At 39.8% G+C, this 19590-nt stretch overlaps 1 long non-coding RNA gene across 1 annotated transcript in view; it reads right to left on the bottom strand.

Annotated features, from left to right (window-relative positions):
* LOC106022528 overlaps window positions 1-14366 on the bottom strand; it is a 29108-nt gene extending 14742 nt beyond the window's left edge. The window contains exons 1-2 of the long non-coding RNA XR_002386129.2: window positions 14263-14366; window positions 5260-5473 (exon numbers count right to left, since the gene is read on the bottom strand). This is a non-coding gene — a long non-coding RNA (uncharacterized LOC106022528). The remainder of the gene's footprint in view (window positions 1-5259; window positions 5474-14262) is intronic.
* Between the last annotated feature and the right edge of the window lie 5224 nt (window positions 14367-19590).

Raw genomic sequence — 19590 nt, 5'->3', positions numbered from 1 at the left:
ATGAGTTGGCAGTCCAAAATGATTTTCCTTATATTCTAGACTCAGCAAATAAGTTATTATACTGTAAATAATTGTAGCCTGATTTCTCCCTGGTAGAAAGAAGAGCTATAAATAAGAGAAAATAAATGAGTTCTGTTGTATCATATTAGTAATGGAAGTGTTACTGTAGAATCATAGGTTTGGGGTAAAAATAGGAGAAACAGAGACAGGTAAACAGAGACAAGGAAGGAAGATAGGTAGAAAGAAGGAAAGAGAGAAAGAGCTAGGGAGGAAGGGGGGATTTAAGAGTAAACATTAAAACCATAGTCAGTTGATAAGTAGGTGAGAAGACAGACAGACAGATACACAGACACACAGACAGTCCAACTTTTGAAGAACTCAGGCAAAGAATAAATAATACTTTTTTACTACTCTAACTTTTCTGCAAATTTCAAAATGTATCAAAATATATGTAATTTGGATTGGCTAGAAGACAAGAATTTTATGTAGGATGTCACCTACAGAAGCATTTCACACAGCCTGGCTGGCCTGCCACCCTCCTTGGCATATTTGTAAGATGCACATAGGATGGGAGTAGGAGAGTAACATTAATTCATTTCTTTATCATGTTCCCCAGGCAGGGTGTTCATCACCTTCACACTGTGACATACGTGAAGTCCTAAGCAAAATGCTTACTCAAAGATCAAACACTTTTTGAAAATGAACTGTATGCTAGAACCATAATGTTCCTGTGAACAAAGCAAATGCTCTTAAAGAAATAACAGTCCAACATTAAAATTAAAACACATTATTTTGTGTATAAAGTTCTGAAAGAGAAGACATTTCTTGAACCATGAAACCAAGAGATTTGGAAAGCAAAGGAATGAGTTTGAAGGACTCAAGGTGCCTCCCTGACAGATCCGTGCTAAAGCTGTGACGAAACACAGGGGAGGAGTTGCCCAGTAGAAAGAGAAGACGGGGAAAGAACCTACATGTGGAAGCTGAGGGCATAGTTCTTACACTTTGATACTTTCTAGATTGCAAAAGAATTTAAGGACAAGAGAGATTGCTCCTAGGCTAGTGGTGCAAGATTGTATGGAGAAATGTAAGAGGCATGCAAAGTGATGAATGAATGCTATCTCTCAAAAATTTTTAAAAGCTTCCCAAATATATCATTCTACTTAAAATGTGTCAGTATGTGAGTATTTAACTTCACAACAGAATCTAAATTCCATAGCATATTATAATATGGCTCACTATGCAAGTATTCTGGTTCAATGTAGTTACTCAGAAAAAAAGTGTCAAATGTTAGTACACTCATTACCCTGTAGCTCTCCAGTCTGACGGCCACACATGGAAAAAAAATGTTTGCTGCATTAGGAAGGGCCTGGAAGTCACCATAAAATTACTACTATCTGCAGTAGGAGCTGGAACAAGCCCGTCTTGACACTGACAGAGAAAGGAAAATTCTTCATAAAGTAGAATGTATGGTGGCTATGAAATCATTTAAAGTTGTGGCAGAGAAAGCTCTAATGCAACACTGAAAAACTATCATATAGCTAAAAAGCTGACAATGTTACCCTATGTCCCATGTCTTTAAATCAGAAAAGCAGATAGATTCATCCATTGTAAGTGATGTTATCAGTGCAAAAACATCTCCATAACAATAAATTTCACTTAGATGCCTTAGGATTAATGGCATCTGGATTATAAGAGAAGATCATATGACTACATGGTAGATCAACAAGAGATTTGTATTCCGAGAAACAAGGTCAGAGTCCTGATGGGCACTGATATGCAGGTGTGGGGAAGAATGGTGGGAGGAAGAAGATTATCAAGGGGCTTCAGGTGGTTGGATGAAGATGTCTTTATGAAACTCAGCATCACGGACAACAGAGATGCCCTGATTCTAAGAGGAGAGTTGAATGATGTGTGGAAATGTTCATTGCATAAGGTGCAGCAGAGATAGTGTTAGCAATCTCTGTTTACGTCTCCTGTAAGCAACAGCAAAGCAGTTAGAATAGGTAAGAAACTTGGAGTTAAGAATGCACCCAAAAGAAAAGAAATATGTCTCCCTGTGGCACAGAGTCCCTGAGGTAGACACATGAAGATAGCAGAATTTCTGGGGACCAGAGAATGGAAACTTCTGAGTTCTCCATGGCATTTTACTAAATTTGATTATCAGTATGCTTCTTACTTGGCATCTGAATCCTTCAATAATCCAGCTCCACCTTCCCTTCTCAGCACTCATTTCTCACCACCCAGTAGCCCAAATCACCAAATAACCAAAGTCCTGTTATCCTTAATGTTTCATGTGGCATACCTTGCCACCATTGTTTAAATGCAAAAGGTCCCTTATAGGCTAATGTATTTGAACACTTGAACCCACTGTTTGGGCCACTTCCTGTTTGTTCTCTGCTTCATGTTTGTAGTCAAAGATGTCTTCTTTTGGCTCTGTGCTCTGACTGCCTGATGCCATGCCTCCCCTGCCATTATGAACTCCCCCTCTGAGACCAAAATAAACTTCTTCTTCCATGAGTTGCCTTAGCTATGGTATTTTATAGCAGCATCAAAAGAAATTAGTGCAACGCTTAAGGTCCAATACCAAAACTACTTTTCCCCAGAGCTACTTCCAGGGCCCACTCTCTAAATCTCCAGCCTTTGCAATCCCTTGTCTTTAATTATTCTTTTATGCTCAGATACTGGACTAGCACTACTTCATACTTGACAATTACAACGTCATATCTACTCGTCTGTGAAAGAGGAAAATAAAGCAAACATCTAAGTTTGGTACTAATTAAATTGCTCACACTGGCAACACAAGGCATAGCAAGTATTAAGAATTACAATTTAGAATGTGTGAGACTTTCAAATACAATGTTTTCAATAAATAAAAGACTGATAGCATGATGCAGCTAGGATTGTCTGGGTGTTTTTAACCAGCTCCAGAAGTTATCAGCATGATAAATATGCATCATAAAGTGTAGCTAGTAGATGTATTTCCCAAGTCTAGTATTATTCGTATATTTATGACTTGTTTCATAAACGAAATGAGAAGCTTGTAAAAGAAGGAGATATGAAAAACATGTCTGAGTGGCTTTGTTATTGATGATGAGTCTGGTTTCTGTGAAACCAAGGTCAAATTTCTCAGCAACATTTTTCTCTTCATCTTTGAAGCAGCAAGAAAGTATTCTCTCCAGAATCTGCACAAAGGTCATCTCTCTGCTCCCAATATCTCCACATTGTTTTCTGCTGACTCCCAGAAGTAATTACTGAGCTGAAGAGGAGTCCTCTGGAGAGAATGGCAAGGAAGATATGGCATGGGTGAATTACAAAGTCAGCTCCACAGACCTCCACACAGAACTCAACACCATGAGTGCAGGAAAGAAGAAAGGCTGTTATGGTACAACAGCCGTAGGGCCTAGAAAGCCAAGGGACTTTTTTAAAATATACAAGGAAAATGTACAATGAAGTCCTGGCTTCCTGCTGCTGCTCCCTCCTAGGTCCAGGGCAATCCCTGCTGAGCCAGCTGGCATTCGAGGCAAAGTTTATCCAGAACACAGACACCAGGGCATGGATTCAGAACCCTGAGAACAGTTCCCTAGAACTTTGAGGAAACATGATGGAGACAAAATATCAAGAACAGAATGAGAAACTAAGCCTGAGTCCCTAAAAGCAGAGGATGGATATACACATCATGAGGAGGCAAGTTCTGAGTTCAAACCTAAGCTGCAATCGGAAAAACGTGTATCCTCAAGAAGTCAGTGAGCAATCAAAGACTCACATTTACATGCAGAGGAGAGGAGAGGAGAGCAACGAGAGAGCGAGGGAGTGAGGAAGTGAGAGAGAGAGACAGAGACAGAGACACAGAGAGAGAGACAGAGACACACACAGAGACAGAGACACAGAGAGAGACACAGAGAGAGACAGAGACACACAGAGAGAGACAGAGACACACACAGAGACAGAGACAGAGACAGAGACACAGAGAGAGAGACAGAGACACACACAGAGAGAGGGGGAGGACCCTAAAGCAGACTCATCTCTGCTTCCTGACTGTGACCAGCATGTGATCAGCCACTTCCTATCACCAAACCTTCCCCTCTATGATGGGCTGTGCCTCTCCAGAACATTATAAACCAAAATAAATCCTCCCTCCCCAGCCCACCCAAAGATCCCACTGTATATTTTAAGACAGTGAGCTTAAGAGAAGTCTCCAAAATAACACGTTTAAGGGAAATGCTGTACAAAGCAGCAGATCAATCATGGCTATGAGTAACGGCAATAGAGCGAGAAGGCAGATGGGAGCAAACAGGTCTGGATGCAGTGTCAGTAGGTTAGTTCCTGAACTAAACCTTGCTGCCCTTGGTCCCTCAGCACCCTCCCTTAAACTGAGAATATGGACAATAGCTTGTTCTTTGTCCTCACACTGGCCTTGACTTTGATAAAGTTGTCTGTGTGACAAACGGTTGATTAGAGATGGATCTTTGAGGCCCAGTGCACACAATATACATTCAAAGACGTTTTCCTAGGCCTAGAAATAGCAGCATGGCCTAAGATTTCTCCATCCAGATGATGGAGTAAACAGTTCCTGAAGCGATTTGAGTAAAGAAAGTAAAAGACCACACAGAGAGAAGCATTTTTTAGCATTTCAAAAGAAAATCTAGGTCTACTTCAAAACACATTTGGAGACTCTCACAAACACAAAGCTAATCCATAAAGCATGCACAGAAGCAAGCCAAACCATAATCATAAATCACAGACTGCCATCAGACACCATGGAGGGAACTGACAAACCCACTGATAAGAGGCTCGACTTTGCTCTTATCTCAGTTCCTGAAAACTGTTTGGACAAGACAAATTGAAAGTTTTTATTTCTGACCCCCAAAAGTATACAAAAAGTATGTCAGGAATAAAATTTAAGATCCTGAGAAAACATTTTCTCTTTGTATTAGCATTTATTAATAGGTTTCATTTTATAGCCATATATTAATAGGTTGCTCTATGACATTTCACACAAGTACATAATAGACCTTGATCTTCTTTACGACTTATTGTCCCATTCCTTCCTCCCACTGTTTCCCTTATTCCACCCCTAATACTTTCAACTGTCATTCATTATCTCAATCATTTTCCTCGGTTACTATTGCGGCATGTATATCACTATATGAGAATAACTTGCTGATTAAATGTTTAATCACATATATTTTAATCACATATATACATACACATATATATATATACACCATATACACATACATACATACGGTGACCACTTACTTGGCTTTGGATAACTAATAACGGAGCACGTTCCTGGGGAAAACTGAGTCTCCCTTTCTGAGCAGTCATTGATTGAATGCAGCTCTTCATCCAGGGTGGGTCCCTTCCACATAGGCACTGGTGTTGTTATTCAAGTCTTGCTTATAATCAATACATTTATGCTTCTCCTCACTTAAAAAGAGTAATGCCTCATGTTACAGTTCCACTGGAAACACTGAGGGGACATTTTTAAGAGAAACAATTATGAAAACAAATGTAGCAAGCTAGTTCATTTCAAGTCTATGAAAATAATAGATTTTACACACTCTTTTAAGTCATTGCAGAACAAGTGATATCAAAAACCAATCTTTTACTTTTATCTAAATTTTGTGTAGCTTCTAAGTCAGCTAGGAGTTTTGTGGAAATTATTCTCATTAATAAAGCTGGTAAGAAAAGGAAGATCACATCTGAGAAGGTTTTTCCCAAGGTCACTGAACCAATCAATGGCAAAAGTAAATCTAGGATGCACATTCTTGATTCTCAAGTCTAATTAGTAGACCAATAGCATTTAAATTAACAAAACCCCAAATGGGATTTAAATCTTAATTATAAAACATGTAGAAGTCTGGTAGAGAAGTGAAAATAAAGTTTTCAAAGAATTCACTTCATAGGTTTTAATAAATCTTAAGCTATAATTCAAAGTTGAATATAAAGTCAGATCATTTAAGAAAACAAAGTACTTTAGAAAGGCTAGTCCTCCCAGGCCCTGCAATGGGAATCTGTATAGCCAAGACATATCATGCCTCTGAACTGTAAATACATGCATGAGTGCATTTTTGACATTCTAATAGGACACATTTTGTAAGGATGGGATAACATTGTAGAAAATTCAGCATCCTTTGTGTATTTCTTCTAATATCACATTTGTGCATCCCCAAACATCAATGTAAAAAATGGGACTTCACATTTGCACTTTTATGATAGTCCTTGAAGCCAGGGATAAATTTCAAAATCCATCAACAGCTAAAAAGAAAACTACCTCACTGACATTAAGCATTGGACTCTACTAGAAGAGGCTGGTCTCAGTGTTGGCATCAAGTGCCCTTCCTTCTGTCAAATAACAATCTCATTGTTTGTGATCACAAAAACAACTGATGAAGTTTTTGTGTCACTGAGAAAATGTGTCAATCAACCCACAACCTTACTGTTGGATATACCCGTCACAAGCAATATGAACAGATTAATTTAGAACAAGATTGAAATAACATAACATTAGCTGGCAGAAGCATTCTTCAAATAATATCCAATGGAAACACAAATAAAAATCTGTGCATGAAATGGCATTTTTATATTTGTGCTGGAACAGGGCTAGGTCTTATGAACAAGTGTTCCTGAGTGTTCTGGATGTCTGAGGAGTACCCCAGGAAAGTCATGGGCAGGTATGCTAAGCCAAAGGCAGTCTCTAGAACAAGGAGGGCAATGATGGGCAAGAAAGAAGAAATGCACTTCTGGAAGTTCTCCAAGTTCATTAATCATCTAAGGAACAATCTTTTTCATCATCTTTATTTCTTCTACTGTTAGAGCATTATTAGGTTTGTTGCTTGTTTGTTTTTCACAACTTTCCTCTGAGCCACTACAGATCTGTTTTTCCCTTCACTCTTCCATCCTCCACATTGCAGCCAGATCACATCTCCTACAGTTGGCTTCACTCAGGGGTCCCCCTCTTCAAAATAGTCATTGTTTCTCTGCTCTCCATAACAGTTTTACCCACTAATCAGTATGTGTAAAAAACTTCAAACCAAAAGAAATGGATTTTGTTGTTATCATCTGGGCTGGTAATTTGGTTAGTCTGTTTCTGTAGTAAGCGCCACAATGCACGAGGCATAAGCCCCATTCTCCACTGACATTATCTCACCCTCTGACTATATCTCCCTCATTCTATAATCTACATTTTCTCCTTATCCATAATACTCAGATGGGCAGCCCACACACACAGGCTTTTTGGTCTCCATATTCTGCTTTCTCCATGTATGGTACCCATTTTTCTTTCCTATTCATTCCCTTCATTGCCACAAAGGGTACAAGACCTTCCATTTCACTCTCCCCGCTCTGATTCTCTTATTAAGTCATTGAGCTCCAACCTTTTATTGTCAACCACCAATAAGAGAAGAACAAGTGTTCTTCTCTTTGAAGGTGACTCATCCTTTAAAGAGGAATTTCCAAAACAGAGTATAAACACCCAAAGGAGAAGAAAAGTCAAAAGAAGCATGGGAAAACATGAGTTTCTCATCTCTGCTAAGGTAAGAAACAGCAAAGAACTGAGCAGAAGACAGGGTTCGTATGGCGTCTCCTGAGGTGGGAGGAACAGAACTTTCCAGGGTGAAGCTTTCCAGGTTGGGGCTAAGTGGAATTTCAAGTCCAGAATTTGGGCATTTTACCCTGTAGAACAGGGTCTGTGTCCAGCCTTTAGGGCAGTTACAGTGTTCTGTAGGTAGAACCTGGCATTTGGAAATCCTCAGGGTCAGGGCCTGGCCACTCATGTGCCTCAAAAGGACTTACTGAAACAGATTTATTCATCATTACTAATTAAAGCTTTCAATCACAGATACTCCAATTTCATCAAAAGAAAAACGTTTTGAAACTTTATCTTCTCTATGAAGACAAATTTCTGTCAATACCACGCTGATTATAGCAATAAATATAAAAAATTAAATGATTACTTTAAAGGTGACTATCATCAATATATCTCAGAGCTACTTGTGCATTTGTGTTTATTGTAGCATTTATTCATGAGGGCTAAGTTTATACAACCAACCCAGTAGTCCAACAGCAAGGCTGGATAAGGAAAATGTGGGGGTATGTACCATGGAATGCTTCTCAACTATCAAGAAGAATAAAGTTATGTTTGTTATGAGAAAATAGATGGAACTGGAGGCAATTACATTAAGCAAATTAAGCCATTCTCGGAAAGACAGATACAGGTTTTCTCTCATCTGTGATTCCTAGATTACATATAATCATATAATCATGTATATACATATGTACTAAGTGAATGTAGAAGTAAAATTCTCTAAGTAAATGAAGGGGAGAGTAGTGTAGAGGTGAAAAGGTAGTGGAGAAATAAGACAGGGTGAGTTAAGGTGAGTGGGAGAAACAGAATGGAGTAGGATATGCTCATCATAAAATATATACTGCAAGAAAATTTAGAAGAAAAAATACAAGTGACTTTCAAATGACTAATAAGAAATTAGGAGCTTCCTAAAGAAATGTGACATAATGAGAGCATATGGAAGCTTAATATCTGGAGTTTGTTGCATAATACTATGCAAAATAGTGGTATTATTTTCAAGCCAAAATATTGTAAGTGTATTACCAGTATACATTTTTACAACTGCACTCTAAGAATGTTCTTTTCATGTATTTAAGAGCCTCCAAATACAGGCACTGTAATCATTTGTCTTATATATGTTCACATAACTTCTATATGGTGTATCTTTTGAACATAAGAATAATTTGTTGACAAGTAACACTGGGACAAAATAATATTAGGGGAAACATCCAATAGAACTTTGTAGATGAAGGGTAAAATTGAAAACGAAGAATCTATTAAGGGTTCTAAAGACTGTTTGGCCCTTTGTTGTGGAATATTCCTTTACACTGTGTAAATATATGTCACTGTGACTGGTTTAGTAAAGAAGCTGACTAGACAATAGCTGAGCAGGGAAAGATTGGACAGGAAAGCCAGACTAGGAGAATGCTGGGAGACAGAAGGGCGGAGTCAAGGAGTCACCAACAAACAGGAGAAGCAAGAAGGGTGTGCTGTGCTGAGAGAAGGTACCAAGCAATGTGGCAAAGCACAAATAAGGAATGTGGGTTAATTTAAATGTAAGAGTTAGCTGTTAACAAGCCTGAGCTATTGGCTGAGCACTTATAGTTAATATTAAGCCTCGGTGTCAGTTATTTGAGAGTACCTGCTGAAACATAGAACACGGCCTACAGTCATTTTCTTCTTTAAGGGGTCCTTGGGTAGTATTCAGGGCTTCACACAGGCAGGTCAATGGCTCTAGGACTGAGATACACCCCCAGCCCCAATTCTTTGTGTTTTTGTGATTTAACGTTTTCACTCAGACATGACTGAAAGCAAGAATCAGGCTAAGGAAGGAGACTCGGGGAAGACTATGGAATCGTTACATCACTATGTGACTTATAAATCCCAACCAAAATTTAGAAGGCATTAATCATGATAATATTGCTCATAATCAAGAATTTTAGCAAAGAGAAAGCAGCAAGACATGCAAATAAACTCATATTTGGATTATAAATAACACATATTCACAATTAACATTTTTCTGTCACACACACATATAGAAACCACTTTTTTTCTATGATCTATTGGCAGAAAGTGGCATATTCTACACTGTGGCTGTGGATGTGATGGTCACTAAAAGTAACTGCATACCAAAGCTGTTTCTGGGTCTCATCAGAATGCAGACATGGCAGATTTAAACGTAGCAGAGGCTGCTGTCAAGGTGTCAGAGAAAATAGGTCTGATTGAAAACGGAAAGGATTCAAACTGAGCGAGCAGCTCCCCTCATCTACTGTGTAGTAGTTTAAGCACCAAACACAACAAAAATAAATGCATTGAAACATAAACTAAAATTCACAACTCTATATTAGGAACATATCAAAAATAAAAGAGTCACTGGCCACTACGAGATCTTAGTGGGTCACAACTCTTCTGAAATATTATAAAGACACATTATTAAGAACCCATGATTTTACATGAAATATGTTTCAGAATGATTTGTAACTGACTGCATTTGGGAGTCTCGTTTGTTTTTCTTATTGGTTTGGTTGATTAATTAACAGATAGTCTTGTCATATATCCAGGCTGGCCACTACTTGACTATCCTCCTGCCTCAACTTCCTGAATGCTGGGATGGCAGGTATGTGTTACCATAGCCATCAGCAAGATCCACTTTTATAAAAGCGCTCTAATAGTAAATTCAGGACAAATGGGAACTTTTAAGCTATCATTCTGGAAGCCCAATAGCATATATAATCTTTATACCAATCTCATATTCTTCTTTGCTTTCACTGCCACAAGCCAAGTCCATGTTGTCACAGTCCCCTCACATAGCATTGCTGAACTACTGGCAACAGCCTCCTCACACTCCTTCCTGAGTCCTTCCCTCCAGGCCAGAAACACTAGAGTTTATGGTACATCCTTTTTTATTGGGTGCATCACCGATCAAAACTGCCTTACTCAGTTGCCTAGTTTTCTGTTGGGAGCAATCATTGTTATTTAGAACCTCTTGTAAATATTGTCAGTCTTTTTTAAGAATAGTCCGTCCCCTCCCCAGCTTCCAAATTAATTGAACCTGGGCTCACAGGAGTAGCTGATAGCAATCTACAGTTAGGTTACTCAACCCTCTTCCTTGCCATTAGGCTACTTGGCACTAACACCTCTTCATTCCTGCTGCTTAGCCTCAGTGTACCTGACCAAGAACACTGGTTAGCCGATTACTAGGCACCGACCCCTCCCTTATTGTCCTGCATCCCCTGACCTCATTTACCCTATTTAAGCCTGTACAGAACTTTCATTAAACCGCAGCTTGATCAGAAGGTCTGTCTTGCTGTCCATCTCTCTTGTCTCATTCATTCCAGGTTCCCGTGGGCTCGAACCCGTTGTGCCCTGCTGGCCAGGGCAGTTTTCAAGTACCAACCACAGCACCACCCTTCCACGGAGGCCATTTTCCCTCAGACTGGTTTCCATCTCAGTGATTTTTCTTGTCCTCACATGCAGTGTCCTCTTACTCATGACCTTTCCTTCCACAGATGCTCATTCGTAAAAGTCAAGTTCATCTCCTGTACGAAACCTCTCTGAATTACACTTGTTTTCAATTATCTATCTCTCCCCTCAAATGCACAGTGCCATTTCGGGCTCAGCTATACACTGTATTCTGTGCTGTGGTTGAACTCCATTGCCTTCCTGCTGTCAGCTTCACACTGCAGTGTCTGTCACGCAAGCACTCAAACAGGGGCATGTGAGCGACATCGGAGTACAAGTGTTGAAAGATGCGTCAGAACAGCAGGAATTAATTTTCTCAGGGTTTTGGTAAGTACCTTTTCAACTGCAGCCAAGAGAAATCCAAGTACAAAGGGATTTTAAGAAAATGGGAAAACAGCTATACCACCGGGAAATGTAAGAGATTTCGAGTAATAGCATCAGTTCTTGGCTCATTTCTGAGGAAAGATAACCACAAGCATCACATATCTGACCTTGAATCATGGTTCAGAATGGAAGAAAGATGCTCCCTGATGACACTGGGGGTACAATTTTGCTGTGACTGGATAGACACCCACCCCTAGACCAAAAGACACCTCACTGTGTTGGAGTTTGTGACTGTCCAGTATGAATCCTACTCCTTTGGGGTAGGCACTTAAAGTGCAGTGCTGTCAAAAAATAAGAAAACCTTGGTTCTTATAAATGATGTAGGCTTCCATCAATTCCATCTATTCTCAGAGACATCTACTTTCAATGTATAAAATGGCCATGCTGAAAGTTTGAATAAACTTCAACGTAAGGTGTCACTGTGGTGTCTCCTCATCTTTGGATAAATTTCCATGTATCAAAAGAATCAAGGAGTTTGGAACAGGATTGAGGCAGCTACAGAAGTCATACAGTTTATACCACTTTGTTTCCATGGTCAAGTGAATGATGAGTGAGGCCCTGAAACTTCCGAGCAGCTTCCTCAGCTGGAGCTACATGGTGATGTGTCCTTCTCAGGGTATGGCTAGCTTTCAAGGCCTTTCTGTACATGTGCTTCATGTGTCCATTCACTTTGGCTTTATAAAAACACTCTCCCCCTATCCCCCGTTTTGAATCTCCCCTGAGCTTCCTAAGAAAGCTGGAAGGCACATACAATGTGAACCTATCACATGTGACTACTCAGGCATTGCAATAGAAAGAGTTAAAATCATGACCTGAAATGATCATAAGTACCAAATTCCAAGTCTAGTTTTAGCTCATTTTCAAGGATAAGGCCTTGATTACTTTATGGAAAAAAATTCATAAGACCATATTAGCCAAATGCTTTAAACAAAATGAATATACAGGATTTAAAACACTCAGAAATCTTTTAGCATAATTAGAATCTTGAATGAATTTTATGATCTTTTCTATACCTTTCCAGAATTCATGAAGTTTTACATTGTTCTCAATTTAGTATACAGCTGAGTGCTGCCTGGACTCTGAGCATATGCATGTAGAGAAATCAAATAAATAAAAATGTTTTTCTGAAAATTTCACTTTTAAAATTCCAGAGGAATTTTCCTCGATAAAAGGTTAAAAAATAGAAGTCATTTTCTCCTGTCAAACTTAAAGTTGCAGATTCCAGAGCTGAACTGGCATCTTGAACAAAAATAAGCGTTTCTTTGTGTTCTCCTATTTACAGGTTGATCTTTCAAAACATGTCTACACTGAACAGTCATTTAAGTTTCTGTTAAATTGCAAACAGCAACCTCAGCTCCCTTAAATCACGCCCTCCCCCCCCGCCGTGTTACAGCATTTCTAAAATGCAGCAATTCTCTGGTTAATCTAAGCTTAGCTTTCCCTTACTAGGGTCAACAGTTCTGGGAGCCTCTGGAGGCAGAAGCTGATGCTGTTGTTTAAACACCAGCTTGGATGATGGTGTGACTGAATTCAAGGATGAAGTGGTGAGTCAACACTTCTCAGTTCTAGATGCAAAGATTACTCTATGACCTTATGACCCTTATCCTTAGGAGATAAAGCCTTACTGGCCACACTGGGAAAGGTCTGTTTTATGACATGTGGTTTCCTTTCTGTGTTTGGGTTAAGCCATAGTCACAAATCTTAATGTGAAATGTCACTCCTGCATCTTGGGACAGATGTAGTGATTGGTGCATATAGAAGGAAAATACAAAACTTGACACTTTTAGCTAAAATGGCATCACCATTTGTAATGAATTACTTACAAAAGTAGTCCAATGAGAAATAGGTATGTTGTTTGGCTAAGAAAGTACAGCATGCTTTTCTATTAATAAAAAACATACCATCAGAAGAGTGTATCTGCAGGGTTTGGAAGAGTTAAAAAGACAATGTTAATGTAATGACCCTACCCTACCATTCCAAGCAGAAAAACTTTCCTCTGGCTCCTGTGTTCACTACAAACATGCTCGCTTTTTCTCATGGCTGGACTCCATCCTCTTCTGAACAAATCCACTCAATTAAGAGCTGATTTTTGACTGGGTAGGAAGTTTTTAAGAGATAAGTGTCTAGGGCTAACAAATGACTAGCCCTGGACAATGGAAACACACTCTGCAGACGTGAGCCATCTGGCACATAGCCTTTCAGCTTCGTTTTCTCCCCCTTTTCACGGCACGGCCCACCAGCTCACAGGCTGAACCGTTCCCAGGATGTTATCTTGCGTCCCCAGCACTGTGACTCGTCGTCTAATTTATGCCTCTCCGTGCAGCAACGTGCAGAGGCTTTGTCATCCGCCTTGCTCGCCAAGCAGAGCCAACTGCTGTCTGCTAGGCATTTGGTTAGCACATTATGTACACATAATAAGATGCTGCTCCCTCTACACAGATGCATGAGGCTAAAAAATAGCATTATCATAACATCTTCCAGCTTGGCTATTCTGAGGCTGCTGCACCCCCATATTACAAAGCCTTGCTATTTATACCACCATGCATATGGAAGCCCCAGCCTCCTGCGAGATGACAGTCCAATGTGCGCACACAGACAAAATTATAGGCCCCAAACTTAAACATACACTCATCCCGGCTGCTTATCTTTATTGAATGCAAGCCAAGTTTATGAATATTTTTTAAGTCAAAAAAAAAAACAAAACAATGCTAATTTGATAAAAGATAATAAAGCAACATGAACAAGAATAAGAGCCAATGTCATCCCCAAAGGCCAATCTCCTGGGCCATAGCAGGTGGGGAAGACAGCCAAGCACTGCCTGTGCTGGCCCTGGCTGGGCCATAACTTACGTGTGAGGATGGCTGTGTTCAGGGTCTCATTATTCACAGAGGCTTCCTGTGGTCATGCATCTCTATTGGCACAAAAACTTCTCAAATGATTTTAACATAATCTGTAGGGAAATGAGAACAAAAACACTTTGACTTTTTCAGATGATATGAAGAATTTCTTCTCTAAGTGAATTTCATCTGTTGTGAAGAACTCTGCTTTTAGTAGCCCAACATGGCAGAAGTATCTGTGTTCTCACCGCCTGTCTTCCCAGAAAGCACAAGATACTCGTACATACTGCCACCTCAACTAGCAAAGGCAGAAAGGACAGTCTGCAGGGTAGTGTCTGGTGTATATTCATTCCACCCGAGGGCTACTAGGTTAGGACTACTGAATGTGACAGCCAGGGCTTGGGGGTGGGATGAGGTCTCTCTAGTTGGAGACTAAGTCGTATTTATCTGGGGATGGTCTTCAGAAAAGCAGAACAGGAGGGAGATCCAAAAGATCTGCTTCTTCAATTAATATGCAGAGTTGTGGAATGAATCGCAACTGATAAAGTCAGTGTAGCAACTCCCATGCCAAAGGCTCAGGGAACACTGTGGAAGAGGGCTGTACGAACCAGAGTACCAGGGAGTTTGCTAGGAAATTGCATTTTCTGGAAATGTCAGAAGCTACACACATAAGTTCTCACCATCATGACTGCCTAAACCTGAGCTGAACAAAGACAACAGCAAAAGACATGCTAAGGTTGACAGGTAAAAGCCTAAGTCATCTCGACTGTTACACAAAGAACTACAGGCAGCTAAGGAATGCTGAGGGCAGGAGAAATATTCTTCTCCAGGGAGGAGCACACCAAATGGCTATCCCATACCAAATAGTCAGTCCTGAAAACATACATACAAGGAACATACAAAGTGAGCAGGTGGTTTAGGAGTGTGTGTGTGTGTGTGTGTGTGTGTGTGTGTGTGTGTGTGTGTGGTGTGTGTGAGAGAGAGAGAGAGAGAGAGAGAACAGTTAAATTTTTTAAAAGCCAAGACTATGAAAGAGAACAATGAGAGAGGTGAATGGGAGGGCTTGGAGTAGGGAAAAGGAAGGGAAAACTGATGTAATTATATCATAATCTCAAAACATAAAAGAAATAATTTTTAAAACATTCTGTTGCTAGGTTCTATATATGACTTACTCCTTATTGTACAAACTGTACAAACCTCATAGCTTTGTTGTCAAAAGCAGAAGTAATTCCTCTCCATAAACTGAAAAAGCTAAAATACATCACATATAAACGAAACTACCCACAGGGGGAGGTGATATTCAGACAGGCCCTAGCCTTCCTCTGGCTTCTTGTCACTGTCACAAGTTACCTCACATCTGTTCTGGCCGAATTTTCCACCTCTGAACTTAAACTCTTGGGATAATGAAGAGACAAGCACCTATGGTCATGACCCACAGACTCCAGTGGTCCCCCAGTGGTCTTCCATGGTTATGAGACACCGGAAGGAAGGCTGCCACTAAGAAGGACACTGGATCATTATTTCACTCTTCAGTCAAAGCATGTGCTAGAAGAAATTGCCTCCGCCACTTCTGGGAGGAAGATGAGACACTGTTCTGATGAGGATCCCAGGAAGAAGGCCTGGCTATTGGCCTACCAGCCTGTGTAACATCATTCCACATCAGAGGCTACCACTTTGTAGTCACTTTTCTCCCTTTAGCTAAGAGCTTCTCGGGATTTCTTCAGAAAAACAGAACCAGTGCACTTTCTTTGATTATATAAAAAATTCATCTGTGTCAAGAGCAAAATGAACTAGCCATATAGGCTATCAAAATGGGGACATACAATGTGTGTTTCTTTAGTTGAGTGAAAGAGACAATTGCCCGTTGTCTTGGTAAAGAACTGGGCTCCTGGAATTTGAAAATGATAGATAATTTTTTCAAGCCATAAACTGCATTATGCTATGCTTCATCCATAATTCATATCTTTTCCCAGTTCCCTTAACTTCTTGCAGAATGAGGGAGCAAACAAAATTATCCTTGAAATCAGTAGATATCAAAATTTGCTGCATATTAGAATCACATGAGAGCTTTCAAAATCCCCCAATCAAGCTACATCTCAGATCATCTAAACCAGAGTTTAGTGTGACAGAGGCCTTTGGAGTCCTCAGAGCTTGCTGTGGGGTGGGGGGGAGTTCAGGAAGGAGCACAGATGGAGGGCCCCTACCTGAAGTACATAGATGTCCTCTGTTGCATGTCCCATTTTAAACCCAGGAATTTTGATTTGAAAATAAGAGTAAAAATGTATTTAACAAACATTTCTCGAAATTGGCTTAGCTTTTCTACATTCTCCTTATCGCCTCACTTATATAATCTGCTAGGTGCTAGAACTGATCTGAAGGCCTCCTTGCTGAGCACTAGCTCATGGTACCAGAGGCATCATACAAGCTTCCAAAGAAGGGAAGCACCCAACAGTCCTACCCAGCTATGACACCTATGAAGCACACAACAACCAAATGACATGATAATCCAATGGTGTTATCCATAGGTTCTCTGAATCAGAGGTTCTCAACCTGTGGGTCATGACCACGTTCATGGTGCGGGTTTGTCACCTAAAGCCATCAGAAATTTACATTATTTGCACAGATATTTACATTACAATTCATAACAGTTACAGGTATGGAATAGCAATGAAAATAATTTTATGTTTGAGGGTCACCACACATGAGGAACTGTATTAGAGGGTTTCAGCATTAGGGAAGTTGAGAACCATTGCTCTAATTGGACTTAAGACCTGCTTAACAAGAGGGAAATCATGCTGAGTACTGGAAACAGGATAATGAAGTCATGGGTCTTAGAGGAGAACCCACAAGCTCCATTTTACTAACCAGCATAATAGTTATCCAGCATAACTCCTAGCTACAGTCTAAGTATTTGTCCTTATACCTACAAATAAGTGTAGTAGTCACCCCTCCTCACAAAAACTTCTCTTTAAGCCACATGGAGACCATTACAGAAAACTGCAACCAATTGAAATGCAGAGGTGTGCAACCCAGTCCCAACCAATACATCTACAACATAACTCCTGCACCCAAGGCTCAGAAAACATTCCACAAGACAGGGTTGGGTGATTGTGAGAACTGGAGGAACAGGGAGTTTGCTGTGAGATTGTGTCTCCTGAGAATGTCAGGAGCTACACCTATAAAGTCTCACCAACATGACTGCCTAACCAAGAGCTGAACAAGCGCAAGTGGAGACCTGCTAATGTGGATGGGAAAAGTTCATGAGTACTCAGCCAAGCAACTAAGGAATGCTGAGACCTAGAGAAACAGTCTTCTGCAGGGAAGAGAACATTAGTTGATTACCCAATACCAAATGGCCATACGTATATATTCACAGATATATAAATGCAACAATATTTAACTGTTTGAAAGTCCATTAATCTAAAAGATAGCAAAGAGGACTTGAAAGGAGGAAAGGTGTGGTGGTTTGAAAGAAAATGTCTCCAAAGGGAGTGGCACTATTAGAAGATGTGGCTCTGTTGGGGTAGGTGTGGCCTTGTTAGAGGAAGCATGTCACTGTTGGGGTGGGCTTTGAAGATCTCCTATGCTCAAGCTACACTCAGTGTGGCAGAATCTCACTCTCTGTTGCCTTCTGATCAAGATGTAGAACTCTCAGCTCCTTCTCCAGCACCATATCTGCCTGCATGCCACCATGTCCCACCACAATGATAACGACTGTGCCAACCTCAATTAAATGTTTTCCTTGATAAATGTTTCCATGGTTATGGAATAGAAACCCTGACTAAAAATAAAAGGAAGGGGGAAGTGATTTAATTATATTATAATCTCAAGAAATAAGGAAAAATTGCTCAGCACATTTTATTAAACAAAATAATGCTTTCAAGAATACACAGCACATTTTCCAAATTAAACTACAATTCACACAGAAGTGATTATTACAATCAAAGATTTCCTGATTTATTTCCTGTTTCTACTTATGTACTATTTTTTAAATGTGGCTTTATTTATCCTGTACATCTTGTTTACATATAGGGAAAATTTCATTATTTTTATTATATTTTTTCTATGGTGTTTTTTCACATTCCTGTTTGAAAAGTTCTTTAAACACACACACACACACACACACACACACTAGCATGTGTGTGAACACATGTGTGCATTCCGTGTACATGCCATGGTGCGCACATGGAGGAGAAAGAACAAACTTTTGTAGTTCTCTCTTTCTACCTTTATTTTGTTTGAGGAGTGCAAATTCAGGTCATGGGGCTTAGCATCCAACGTTTTCACCACTGAAACATTTTCCTTTCACATAGTCCTTTTTCAAATGACAATCCCCAACTGAAGCAAGCATATGTAGGTAAGACTGTCAGTTTTATAACCAAGAAATTCCATTTTTTCCACTCAAATGAATAAACATTTTTGAGTAATTGATAGGTTTTAAAACTGATAGTTACTGAGAACTCAAGATCCTCAAATACTGAAGGTCAGATTGTAAATTTCTGTGAGCTCTTGAGAACATAGACTGCTAGAAATGAGTGAGCTTGAGGTGGAGAGATGGCTCTGAGGTTAAGAGAACTTGTTTCTAATCCATGGGATCAGGGTTCAAGTCTCAGCACCTACATGGTAGCCCACAACCATCTGTAATTCCAGTTTCAGGAGATCTGATGTCCTCTCCTAGCCTCTGAGAGAACTAGGTATGCGTGTGCTGCAAAAATCATACACCCATACACATAAAATAAAGAGTTTTTTAAAGACAAGGAATAAATGAGTGAACTTTAATTCCATCCTGATGCTGTCCAAGGGCATCAAGGCCTCAACATCTGCAGATACTGGTGAAAGAGCATTTAACACAACACAGTGTACAAACAGAGAACCGAAAGGGCCAGAAATGATCGGGAAAAGCATCACATGTTGTATCTGTAAATACCCTGAAAACTTCAGCCACAAGAAGGGGATTCGTACCTATTGATTTGGACAGACAAAAACACAGTGTGCTTATTTCTTCCAAAATGTATAGAATATTATGTATAATAACCCAATTTTGTTGTAAAATGCTTCCCATATGTGGAGATTAATGAGGAAAATAGGAAGAGTGCCTTCTGTCTTGACAAGAGTGCTTGCGTTAGCATGGGGACATGGTCAGAGGGCACAGAAAGTTACATTAACAAAGGAAAGAGATGTCTGGTTCTACTTTACTTCTTATACTAAACTTAGGATAAGCAAGCATTGCTCCATAGTTCAAACTTTAAGAGTAAGCAGGGAACATTCCCCTCATTTGTACCTTATTTAGCTGGCACAGGTGAGTCACAATATGGAATTTTCACATTCTAATTGTCATGC

Source organism: Mesocricetus auratus, unplaced genomic scaffold, assembly GCF_017639785.1.
Source record: "Mesocricetus auratus isolate SY011 unplaced genomic scaffold, BCM_Maur_2.0 Super-Scaffold_100020, whole genome shotgun sequence".
In the NCBI taxonomy this organism is placed as follows: domain Eukaryota; kingdom Metazoa; phylum Chordata; class Mammalia; order Rodentia; family Cricetidae; genus Mesocricetus; species Mesocricetus auratus.
The sequence above is the reverse complement of the archived record's forward strand: the minus strand, read 5'-3'. Positions and strand labels throughout refer to the sequence as shown.